The sequence below is a fragment of the Lithobates pipiens genome, unplaced genomic scaffold (genome assembly GCF_037356315.1).
Source record: "Lithobates pipiens isolate NorthernLeopardFrog02 unplaced genomic scaffold, aLitPip1_a1.2 Scaffold_23, whole genome shotgun sequence".
NCBI lineage: Eukaryota > Metazoa > Chordata > Amphibia > Anura > Ranidae > Lithobates > Lithobates pipiens.
The window spans coordinates 249,818,279-249,830,725 of NW_027507785.1; positions in this window are offsets into that span (position 1 = coordinate 249,818,279).

The window sequence follows — 12,447 nt, forward strand, 5'->3', positions numbered from 1 at the left end:
TGGGTTATGTTTGGAATTGAGAAGTTGGGGTGTGGATTTGCTGTGTCAAGTGTGTGGATTTGGGGAGAGTATGTGCAGGATTTTGGGTTTGCTGTGTGTGTGTATTTGGGGGGAAGGTGAGGAAGGGTGGGTTTGCTGTGTGTCTGATTTTGGGCCATGAGCCTCAAAGTATTCCTCCTGTCTGATAGCGCATTCATGAGCTATAAAAGAGAAGGGAGGACAGAGAAATGTTATGTACCCCTACTCTGCTTTAGGGTGAAGTCAGCACTTCATTAAAATTGTGCGCATTACTGGCCAACTGAATTTTTGCGGCTGACCAATGGCTCAGACATTAAGCTCTGAACTATCTGGACCATCAGATGTGCACACACAAGCAAAAAGGCAGAAAATGAGAAAAGTATTGCACAGACCCCTTCATCAGAGCATGGAGGAGAAGAGATGTTCCCTCAGAAGATCTAGAAGAATCTTCTCTGCACAAGCAAGGAAGAAGTTGATCCTCTTCGAAAGGTAGGACCTTTCCAGATCTATACTTGTGTTATGTTTGGAATTGAGAAGTTGGGGTGTGGATTTGCTGTGTCAATGTGTGTGTATTTGGGGAGAGTAGGTGCAGTATTTTGGGTTTGCTGTGTGTGTATTTGGGGGGAAGGTGAGGAAGGGTGGGTTTGCTGTGTGTCTGATATTGGGCCATAAGCCTCAAAGTATTCCTCCTGTCTGATAGCGCATTCATGAGCTATAAAAGAAAAAGGAGGACAGGGAAGTGTTGTGTTCCCCTACTCTGCTTAGGGGTGAAACCAGCACTTCATTAAAATTGTGCGCATCACTGGCCAACTGAATTTGGCGGCTGACCAATGGTTCAGAACTATCTGGACCATCAGATGTTCACACACAAGCAAAAAGGCAGAAAATAAGAAAAGTGTTGCACAGAACCCTTCATAAGAGCATAGAGGAGAAGTTGAGATGTTCCCTCAGAAGATCTAGAATAATCTTCTCTGCACAAGCAAGGAAGAAGTTGATCCTCTTCGAAAGGTAGGACCTTTCCAGATCTATACGTGTGTTATGTTTGGAATTGAGACGTTGGGGTGTGGATTTGCTGCATCAAGTGTGTGGATTTGGGGAGAGTAGGTGCAGGATTTTGGGTTTGCTGTGTGTGTATTTGGGGGGGAAGGTGAGGAAGGGTGGGTTTGCTGTGTGTCTGATTTTGGGCCATGAGCCTCAAAGTATTCCTCCTGTCTGATAGCGCATTCATGAGCTATAAAAGAAAAAGGAGGACAGAGAATTGTTATGTACCCCTACTCTGCTTTAGGGTGAAGCCATCACTTCTTTAAAATTGTGCGCATCACTTTCCAACTGAATTTGGTGGCTGACAATGGCTCAGACATTAAGCTCTGAACTATCTGGACCATCAGATGTGCACACACAAGAAAAAATGCAGAAAATGAGAAAAGTGTTGCACAGACCCCTTCATCAGAGCATGGATTAGAAGTTGAGATGTTCCCTCAGAAGATCTAGAAGAATCTTCTCTGCACAAGCAAGGAAGAAGTTGATCCTCTTCGAAAGGTAGGACCTTTCCAGATCTATACTTGTGTTATGTTTGGAATTGAGAAGTTGGGGTGTGGATTTGCTGCGTCAAGTTTGTGGATTTGGGGAGAGTAGGTGCAGGATTTTGGGTTTGCTGTGTGTATTTGGGGGGAAGGTGAGGAAGGGTGGGTTTGCTGTGTGTTTGATTTTGGGCCATAAGCCTCAATGTATTCCTCCTGTCTGATAGCGCATTCATGTGCTATAAAAGAAAAAGGAGGACAGAGAAATGTTATGTACCCCTACTCTGCTTTAGGGTGAAGCCAGCACTTCTTTAAAATTGTGCGCATCACTGGCCAACTGAATTTGGTGGCTGACAATGGCTCAGACATTAAGCTCTGAACTATCTGGACCATCAGATGTGCACACACAAGAAAAAAGGCAGAAAATGAGAAAAGTGTTGCACAGACCCCTTCATCAGAGCATGGATTAGAAGTTGAGATGTTCCCTCAGAAGATCTAGAAGAATCTTCTCTGCACAAGCAAGGAAGAAGTTGATCCTCTTCGAAAGGTAGGACCTTTCCAGATCTATACGTGTGTTATGTTTGGAATTGAGAAGTTGGGGTGTGGATTTGCTGTGTCAAGTGTGTGGATTTGGGGAGAGTAGGTGCAGGATTTTGGGTTTGCTGTGTGTGTGTATTTGGGGGGAAGGTGAGGAAGGGGGGGTTTGCTGTGTGTCTGATTTTGGGCCATGAGCCTCAAAGTATTCCTCCTGCCTGATAGCGCATTCATGAGCTATAAAAGAGAAAGGAGGACAGAGAAATGTTATGTTCCCCTACTCTGCTTAGGGGTGAAACCAGCACTTCATTAAAATTGTGCGCATCACTGGCCAACTGAATTTGGCGGCTGACCAATGGTTCAGAACTATCTGGACCATCAGATGTTCACACACAAGCAAAAAGGCAGAAAATAAGAAAAGTGTTGCACAGAACCCTTCATAAGAGCATAAAGGAGAAGTTGAGATGTTCCCTCAGAAGATCTAGAATAATCTTCTCTGCACAAGCAAGGAAGAAGTTGATCCTCTTCGAAAGGTAGGACCTTTCCAGATCTATACTTGGGTTATGTTTGGAATTGAGAAGTTGGGGTGTGGATTTGCTGTGTCAAGTGTGTGGATTTGGGGAGAGTATGGGCAGGATTTTGGGTTTGCTGTGTGTGTGTATTTGGGGGGAAGGTGAGGAAGGGTGGGTTTGCTGTGTGTCTGATTTTGGGCCATGAGCCTCAAAGTATTCCTCCTGTCTGATAGCGCATTCATGTGCTATAAAAGAAAAAGGAGGACAGAGAAATGTTATGTACCCCTACTCTTCTTTAGGGTCAAACAAGCACTTCATTAAAATTGTGCGCATCACTGGCCAACTGAATTTGGCAGCTGACAATGGCTCAGACATTAAGCTCTGAACTATCTGGACCATCAGATGTGCACACACAAGAAAAAAGGCAGAAAATGAGAAAAGTGTTGCACAGATCCCTTCATCAAAGCATGGTGGAGAAGTTGAGATGTTCCCTCAGAAGATCTAGAAGAATCTTCTCTGCACAAGCAAGGAAGAAGTTGATCCTCTTCGAAAGGTAGGACCTTTCCAGATCTATACGTGTGTTATGTTTGGAATTGAGAAGTTGGGGTGTGGATTTGCTGTGTCAAGTGTGTGGATTTGGGGAGAGTATGTGCAGGATTTTGGGTTTGCTGTGTGTGTGTATTTGGGGGGAAGGTGAGGAAGGGTGGGTTTGATGTGTGTCTGATTTTGGGCCATGAGCCTCAAAGTATTCCTCCTGTCTGATAGCGCATTCATGTGCTATAAAAGAAAAAGGAGGACAGAGAAATGTTATGTACCCCTACTCTTCTTTAGGGTGAAACCAGCACTTCATTAAAATTGTGCGCATCACTGGCCAACTGAATTTGGCAGCTGACCAATGGCTCAGACATTAAGCTCTGAACTATCTGGACCATCAGATGTGCACACACAAGAAAAAAGGCAGAAAATGAGAAAAGTGTTGCACAGATCCCTTCATCAGAGCATGGTGGAGAAGTTGAGATGTTCCCTCAGAAGATCTAGAAGAATCTTCTCTGCACAAGCAAGGAAGAAGTTGATCCTCTTCGAAAGGTAGGACCTTTCCAGATCTATACTTGTGTTATGTTTGGAATTGAGAAGTTGGGGTGTGGATTTGCTGTGTCAAGTGTGTGGATTTGGGGAGAGTAGGTGCAGGATTTTGGGTTTGCTGTGTGTGTGTATTTGGGGGGACGGTGAGGAAGGGTGGGTTTGCTGTGTGTCTGATTTTGGGCCATAAGCCTCAAAATATTCCTCCTGTCTGATAGCGCATTCATGTGCTATAAAAGAAAAAGGAGGACAGAGAAATGTTATGTACCCCTACTCTTCTTTAGGGTCAAACCAGCACTTCATTAAAATTGTGCGCATCACTGGCCAACTGAATTTGGCGGCTGACCAATGGCTCAGACATTAAGCTCTGAACTATTTGGACCATCAGATGTGCATACACAAGAAAAAAGGCAGAAAATTAGAAAGGTGTTGCACAGACCCCTTCATCAGAGCATGGAGGAGAAGTTGAGATGTTCCCTCAGAAGATCTAGAAGAATCTTCTCTGCACAAGCAAGGAAGAAGTTGATCCTCTTCGAAAGGTAGGACCTTTCCAGATCTATACCTGTGTTATGTTTGGAATTGAGAAGTTGGGGTGTGGATTTGCTGTGTCAAGTGTGTGGATTTGGGGAGAGTATGTGCAGGATTTTGGGTTTGCTGTGTGTGTGTATTTGGGGGGAAGGTGAGGAAGGGTGGGTTTGCTGTGTGTCTGATTTTGGGCCATGAGCCTCAAAGTATTCCTCCTGTCTGATAGCGCATTCATGTGCTATAAAAGAAAAAGGAGGACAGAGAAATGTTATGTATCCCTACTCTGCTTTAGGGTGAAGCCAGCACTTCATTAAAATTGTGCGCATCACTGTCCAACTGAATTTGGCAGCTGACAATGGCTCAGACATTAAGCTCTGAACTATCTGGACCATCAGATGTGCACACACAAGAAAAAAGGCAGAAAATGAGAAAAGTGTTGCACAGATCCCTTCATCAAAGCATGGTGGAGAAGTTGAGATGTTCCCTCAGAAGATCTAGAAGAATCTTCTCTGCACAAGCAAGGAAGAAGTTGATCCTCTTCGAAAGGTAGGACCTTTCCAGATCTATACTTGTGTTATGTTTGGAATTGAGAAGTTGGGGTGTGGATTTGCTGTGTCAATGTGTGTGTATTTGGGGAGAGTAGGTGCAGTATTTTGGGTTTGCTGTGTGTGTATTTGGGGGGAAGGTGAGGAAGGGTGGGTTTGCTGTGTGTCTGATATTGGGCCATAAGCCTCAAAGTATTCCTCCTGTCTGATAGCGCATTCATGAGCTATAAAAGAAAAAGGAGGACAGGGAAGTGTTGTGTTCCCCTACTCTGCTTAGGGGTGAAACCAGCACTTCATTAAAATTGTGCGCATCACTGGCCAACTGAATTTGGCGGCTGACCAATGGTTCAGAACTATCTGGACCATCAGATGTGCACACACAAGCAAAAAGGCAGAAAATAAGAAAAGTGTTGCACAGAACCCTTCATAAGAGCATAGAGGAGAAGTTGAGATGTTCCCTCAGAAGATCTAGAATAATCTTCTCTGCACAAGCAAGGAAGAAGTTGATCCTCTTCGAAAGGTAGGACCTTTCCAGATCTATACTTGGGTTATGTTTGGAATTGAGAAGTTGGGGTGTGGATTTGCTGTGTCAATTGTGTGGATTTGGGGAGAACAGGTGCAGGATTTTGGGTTTGCAGTATGTGTGTATTTGGGGTGAAGGTGAGGAAGGGTGGGTTTGCTGTGTGTCTGATTTTGGGCCATGAGCCTCAAAATATTCCTCCTGTCTGATAGCGCATTCATGTGCTATAAAAGAAAAAGGAGGACAGAGAAATGTTATGTACCCCTACTCTTCTTTAGGGTCAAACCAGCACTTCATTAAAATTGTGCGCATCAATGGCCAACTGAATTTGGCAACTGACCAATGGCTCAGACATTAAGCTCTGAACTATCTGGACCATCACATGTGCACACACAAGAAAAAAGGCAGAAAATGAGAAAAGTGTTGCACAGACCCCTTCATCAGAGCTTAGAGGAGAAGTTGAGATGTTCCCTCAGAAGATCTAGAAGAATCTTCTCTGCACAAGCAAGGAAGAAGTTGATCCTCTTCGAAAGGTAGGACCTTTCCAGATCTATACGTGTGTTATGTTTGGAATTGAGACGTTGGGGTGTGGATTTGCTGCATCAAGTGTGTGGATTTGGGGAGAGTAGGTGCAGGATTTTGGGTTTGCTGTGTGTGTATTTGGGGGGGAAGGTGAGGAAGGGTGGGTTTGCTGTGTGTCTGATTTTGGGCCATGAGCCTCAAAGTATTCCTCCTGTCTGATAGCGCATTCATGAGCTATAAAAGAAAAAGGAGGACAGAGAATTGTTATGTACCCCTACTCTGCTTTAGGGTGAAGCCATCACTTCTTTAAAATTGTGCGCATCACTTTCCAACTGAATTTGGTGGCTGACAATGGCTCAGACATTAAGCTCTGAACTATCTGGACCATCAGATGTGCACACACAAGAAAAAAGGCAGAAAATGAGAAAAGTGTTGCACAGACCCCTTCATCAGAGCATGGATTAGAAGTTGAGATGTTCCCTCAGAAGATCTAGAAGAATCTTCTCTGCACAAGCAAGGAAGAAGTTGATCCTCTTCGAAAGGTAGGACCTTTCCAGATCTATACTTGTGTTATGTTTGGAATTGAGAAGTTGGGGTGTGGATTTGCTGTGTCAAGTGTGTGGATTTGGGGAGAGTAGGTGCAGGATTTTGGGTTTGCTGTGTGTATTTGGGGGGAAGGTGAGGAAGGGTGGGTTTGCTGTGTGTTTGATTTTGGGCCATAAGCCTTAATGTATTCCTCCTGTCTGATAGCGCATTCATGTGCTATAAAAGAGAAAGGAGGACAGAGAAATGTTATGTTCCCCTACTCTGCTTAGGGGTGAAACCAGCACTTCATTAAAATTGTGCGCATCACTGGCCAACTGAATTTGGCGGCTGACCAATGGTTCAGAACTATCTGGACCATCAGATGTTCACACACAAGCAAAAAGGCAGAAAATAAGAAAAGTGTTGCACAGAACCCTTCATAAGAGCATAAAGGAGAAGTTGAGATGTTCCCTCAGAAGATCTAGAATAATCTTCTCTGCACAAGCAAGGAAGAAGTTGATCCTCTTCGAAAGGTAGGACCTTTCCAGATCTATACTTGGGTTATGTTTGGAATTGAGAAGTTGGGGTGTGGATTTGCTGTGTCAAGTGTGTGGATTTGGGGAGAGTATGTGCAGGATTTTGGGTTTGCTGTGTGTGTGTATTTGGGGGGAAGGTGAGGAAGGGTGGGTTTGCTGTGTGTCTGATTTTGGGCCATGAGCCTCAAAGTATTCCTCCTGTCTGATAGCGCATTCATGAGCTATAAAAGAGAAGGGAGGACAGAGAAATGTTATGTACCCCTACTCTGCTTTAGGGTGAAGTCAGCACTTCATTAAAATTGTGCGCATTACTGGCCAACTGAATTTTTGCGGCTGACCAATGGCTCAGACATTAAGCTCTGAACTATCTGGACCATCAGATGTGCACACACAAGCAAAAAGGCAGAAAATGAGAAAAGTGTTGCACAGACCCCTTCATCAGAGCATGGAGGAGAAGAGATGTTCCCTCAGAAGATCTAGAAGAATCTTCTCTGCACAAGCAAGGAAGAAGTTGATCCTCTTCGAAAGGTAGGACCTTTCCAGATCTATACTTGTGTTATGTTTGGAATTGAGAAGTTGGGGTGTGGATTTGCTGTGTCAATGTGTGTGTATTTGGGGAGAGTAGGTGCAGTATTTTGGGTTTGCTGTGTGTGTATTTGGGGGGAAGGTGAGGAAGGGTGGGTTTGCTGTGTGTCTGATATTGGGCCATAAGCCTCAAAGTATTCCTCCTGTCTGATAGCGCATTCATGAGCTATAAAAGAAAAAGGAGGACAGGGAAGTGTTGTGTTCCCCTACTCTGCTTAGGGGTGAAACCAGCACTTCATTAAAATTGTGCGCATCACTGGCCAACTGAATTTGGCGGCTGACCAATGGTTCAGAACTATCTGGACCATCAGATGTTCACACACAAGCAAAAAGGCAGAAAATAAGAAAAGTGTTGCACAGAACCCTTCATAAGAGCATAGAGGAGAAGTTGAGATGTTCCCTCAGAAGATCTAGAATAATCTTCTCTGCACAAGCAAGGAAGAAGTTGATCCTCTTCGAAAGGTAGGACCTTTCCAGATCTATACTTGGGTTATGTTTGGAATTAAGAAGTTGGGGTGTGGATTTGCTGTGTCAAGTGTGTGGATTTGGGGAGTGTATGTGCAGGATTTTGGGTTTGCTGTGTGTGTGTATTTGGGGGGAAGGTGAGGAAGGGTGGGTTTGCTGTGTGTCTGATTTTGGGCCATGAGCCTCAAAGTATTCCTCCTGTCTGCTAGCGCATTCATGAGCTATAAAAGAAAAAGGAGAACAGAGAAATTTTATGTACCCCTACTCTTCTTTAGGGTGAAACCAGCACTTCACTAAAATTGTGCACATCACTGGCCAACTGAATTTGGTGAATGATTAATGGCTCAGACATTAAGCTCTGAACTATCTGGATCATCAGATGTGCACACACAAGAAAAAAGGCAGAAAATGAGAAAAGTGTTGCACAGACCCCTTCATCAGAGCATGGAGGAGAAGTTGAGATGTTCCCTCAGAAGATCTAGAAGAATCTTCTCTGCACAAGCAAGGAAGAAGTTGATCCTCTTCGAAAGGTAGGACCTTTCCAGATCTATACGTGTGTTATGTTTGGAATTGAGAAGTTGGGCTGTGGATTTGCTGTGTCAAGTGTGTGTATTTGGGGAGAGTAGGTGCAGGATTTTGGGTTTGCTGTGTGTGTATTTGGGGGGAAGGTGAGGAAGGGTGGGTTTGCTGTGTGTCTGATTTTGGGCCATGAGCCTCAAAGTATTCCTCCTGTCTGATAGCGCATTCATGAGCTATAAAAGAAAAAGGAGGACAGGGAAGTGTTGTGTTCCCCTACTCTGCTTTAGGGTGAAGCCAGCACTTCATTCAAATTGTGCGCATCACTGGCCAACTGAATTTGGCGGCTGACCAATGGATCAGAGCTATCTGGACCATCAGATGTTCACATACAAGCAAAAAGGCAGAAAATAAGAAAAGTGTTGCACAGACCCCTTCATCAGAGCATAGAGGAGAAGTTGAGATGTTCCCTCAGAAGATCTAGAAGAATCTTCTCTGCACAAGCAAGGAAGAAGTTGATCCTCTTCGAAAGGTAGGACCTTTCCAGATCTATACTTGTGTTATGTTTGGAATTGAGAAGTTGGGGTGTGGATTTGCTGTGTCAATTGTGTGGATTTGGGGAGAACAGGTGCAGGATTTTGGGTTTGCAGTATGTGTGTATTTGGGGTGAAGGTGAGGAAGGGTGGGTTTGCTGTGTGTCTGATTTTGGGCCATGAGCCTCAAAATATTCCTCCTGTCTGATAGCGCATTCATGTGCTATAAAAGAAAAAGGAGGACAGAGAAATGTTATGTACCCCTACTCTTCTTTAGGGTCAAACCAGCACTTCATTAAAATTGTGCGCATCAATGGCCAACTGAATTTGGCAACTGACCAATGGCTCAGACATTAAGCTCTGAACTATCTGGACCATCAGATGTGCACACACAAGAAAAAAGGCAGAAAATGAGAAAAGTGTTGCACAGACCCCTTCATCAGAGCATGGATTAGAAGTTGAGATGTTCCCTCAGAAGATCTAGAAGAATCTTCTCTGCACAAGCAAGGAAGAAGTTGATCCTCTTCGAAAGGTAGGACCTTTCCAGATCTATACGTGTGTTATGTTTGGAATTGAGAAGTTGGGGTGTGGATTTGCTGTGTCAAGTGTGTGGATTTGGGGAGAGTAGGTGCAGGATTTTGGGTTTGCTGTGTGTGTGTATTTGGGGGGAAGGTGAGGAAGGGGGGGTTTGCTGTGTGTCTGATTTTGGGCCATGAGCCTCAAAGTATTCCTCCTGCCTGATAGCGCATTCATGAGCTATAAAAGAGAAAGGAGGACAGAGAAATGTTATGTTCCCCTACTCTGCTTAGGGGTGAAACCAGCACTTCATTAAAATTGTGCGCATCACTGGCCAACTGAATTTGGCGGCTGACCAATGGTTCAGAACTATCTGGACCATCAGATGTTCACACACAAGCAAAAAGGCAGAAAATAAGAAAAGTGTTGCACAGAACCCTTCATAAGAGCATAAAGGAGAAGTTGAGATGTTCCCTCAGAAGATCTAGAATAATCTTCTCTGCACAAGCAAGGAAGAAGTTGATCCTCTTCGAAAGGTAGGACCTTTCCAGATCTATACTTGGGTTATGTTTGGAATTGAGAAGTTGGGGTGTGGATTTGCTGTGTCAAGTGTGTGGATTTGGGGAGAGTATGGGCAGGATTTTGGGTTTGCTGTGTGTGTGTATTTGGGGGGAAGGTGAGGAAGGGTGGGTTTGCTGTGTGTCTGATTTTGGGCCATGAGCCTCAAAGTATTCCTCCTGTCTGATAGCGCATTCATGTGCTATAAAAGAAAAAGGAGGACAGAGAAATGTTATGTACCCCTACTCTTCTTTAGGGTCAAACAAGCACTTCATTAAAATTGTGCGCATCACTGGCCAACTGAATTTGGCAGCTGACAATGGCTCAGACATTAAGCTCTGAACTATCTGGACCATCAGATGTGCACACACAAGAAAAAAGGCAGAAAATGAGAAAAGTGTTGCACAGATCCCTTCATCAAAGCATGGTGGAGAAGTTGAGATGTTCCCTCAGAAGATCTAGAAGAATCTTCTCTGCACAAGCAAGGAAGAAGTTGATCCTCTTCGAAAGGTAGGACCTTTCCAGATCTATACGTGTGTTATGTTTGGAATTGAGAAGTTGGGGTGTGGATTTGCTGTGTCAAGTGTGTGGATTTGGGGAGAGTATGTGCAGGATTTTGGGTTTGCTGTGTGTGTGTATTTGGGGGGAAGGTGAGGAAGGGTGGGTTTGCTGTGTGTCTGATTTTGGGCCATGAGCCTCAAAGTATTCCTCCTGTCTGATAGCGCATTCATGTGCTATAAAAGAAAAAGGAGGACAGAGAAATGTTATGTACCCCTACTCTTCTTTAGGGTGAAACCAGCACTTCATTAAAATTGTGCGCATCACTGGCCAACTGAATTTGGCAGCTGACCAATGGCTCAGACATTAAGCTCTGAACTATCTGGACCATCAGATGTGCACACACAAGAAAAAAGGCAGAAAATGAGAAAAGTGTTGCACAGATCCCTTCATCAGAGCATGGTGGAGAAGTTGAGATGTTCCCTCAGAAGATCTAGAAGAATCTTCTCTGCACAAGCAAGGAAGAAGTTGATCCTCTTCGAAAGGTAGGACCTTTCCAGATCTATACTTGTGTTATGTTTGGAATTGAGAAGTTGGGGTGTGGATTTGCTGTGTCAAGTGTGTGGATTTGGGGAGAGTAGGTGCAGGATTTTGGGTTTGCTGTGTGTGTGTATTTGGGGGGACGGTGAGGAAGGGTGGGTTTGCTGTGTGTCTGATTTTGGGCCATAAGCCTCAAAATATTCCTCCTGTCTGATAGCGCATTCATGTGCTATAAAAGAAAAAGGAGGACAGAGAAATGTTATGTACCCCTACTCTTCTTTAGGGTCAAACCAGCACTTCATTAAAATTGTGCGCATCACTGGCCAACTGAATTTGGCGGCTGACCAATGGCTCAGACATTAAGCTCTGAACTATTTGGACCATCAGATGTGCATACACAAGAAAAAAGGCAGAAAAATAGAAAGGTGTTGCACAGACCCCTTCATCAGAGCATGGAGGAGAAGTTGAGATGTTCCCTCAGAAGATCTAGAAGAATCTTCTCTGCACAAGCAAGGAAGAAGTTGATCCTCTTCGAAAGGTAGGACCTTTCCAGATCTATACCTGTGTTATGTTTGGAATTGAGAAGTTGGGGTGTGGATTTGCTGTGTCAAGTGTGTGGATTTGGGGAGAGTATGTGCAGGATTTTGGGTTTGCTGTGTGTGTGTATTTGGGGGGAAGGTGAGGAAGGGTGGGTTTGCTGTGTGTCTGATTTTGGGCCATGAGCCTCAAAGTATTCCTCCTGTCTGATAGCGCATTCATGTGCTATAAAAGAAAAAGGAGGACAGAGAAATGTTATGTACCCCTACTCTTCTTTAGGGTCAAACAAGCACTTCATTAAAATTGTGCGCATCACTGGCCAACTGAATTTGGCAGCTGACAATGGCTCAGACATTAAGCTCTGAACTATCTGGACCATCAGATGTGCACACACAAGAAAAAAGGCAGAAAATGAGAAAAGTGTTGCACAGATCCCTTCATCAAAGCATGGTGGAGAAGTTGAGATGTTCCCTCAGAAGATCTAGAAGAATCTTCTCTGCACAAGCAAGGAAGAAGTTGATCCTCTTCGAAAGGTAGGACCTTTCCAGATCTATACGTGTGTTATGTTTGGAATTGAGAAGTTGGGGTGTGGATTTGCTGTGTCAAGTGTGTGGATTTGGGGAGAGTAGGTGCAGGATTTTGGGTTTGCTGTGTGTGTGTATTTGGGGGGAAGGTGAGGAAGGGTGGGTTTGCTGTGTGTCTGATTTTGGGCCATGAGCCTCAAAGTATTCCTCCTGTCTGATAGCGCATTCATGTGCTATAAAAGAAAAAGGAGGACAGAGAAATGTTATGTACCCCTACTCTTCTTTAGGGTGAAACCAGCACTTCATTAAAATTGTGCGCATCACTGGCCAACTGAATT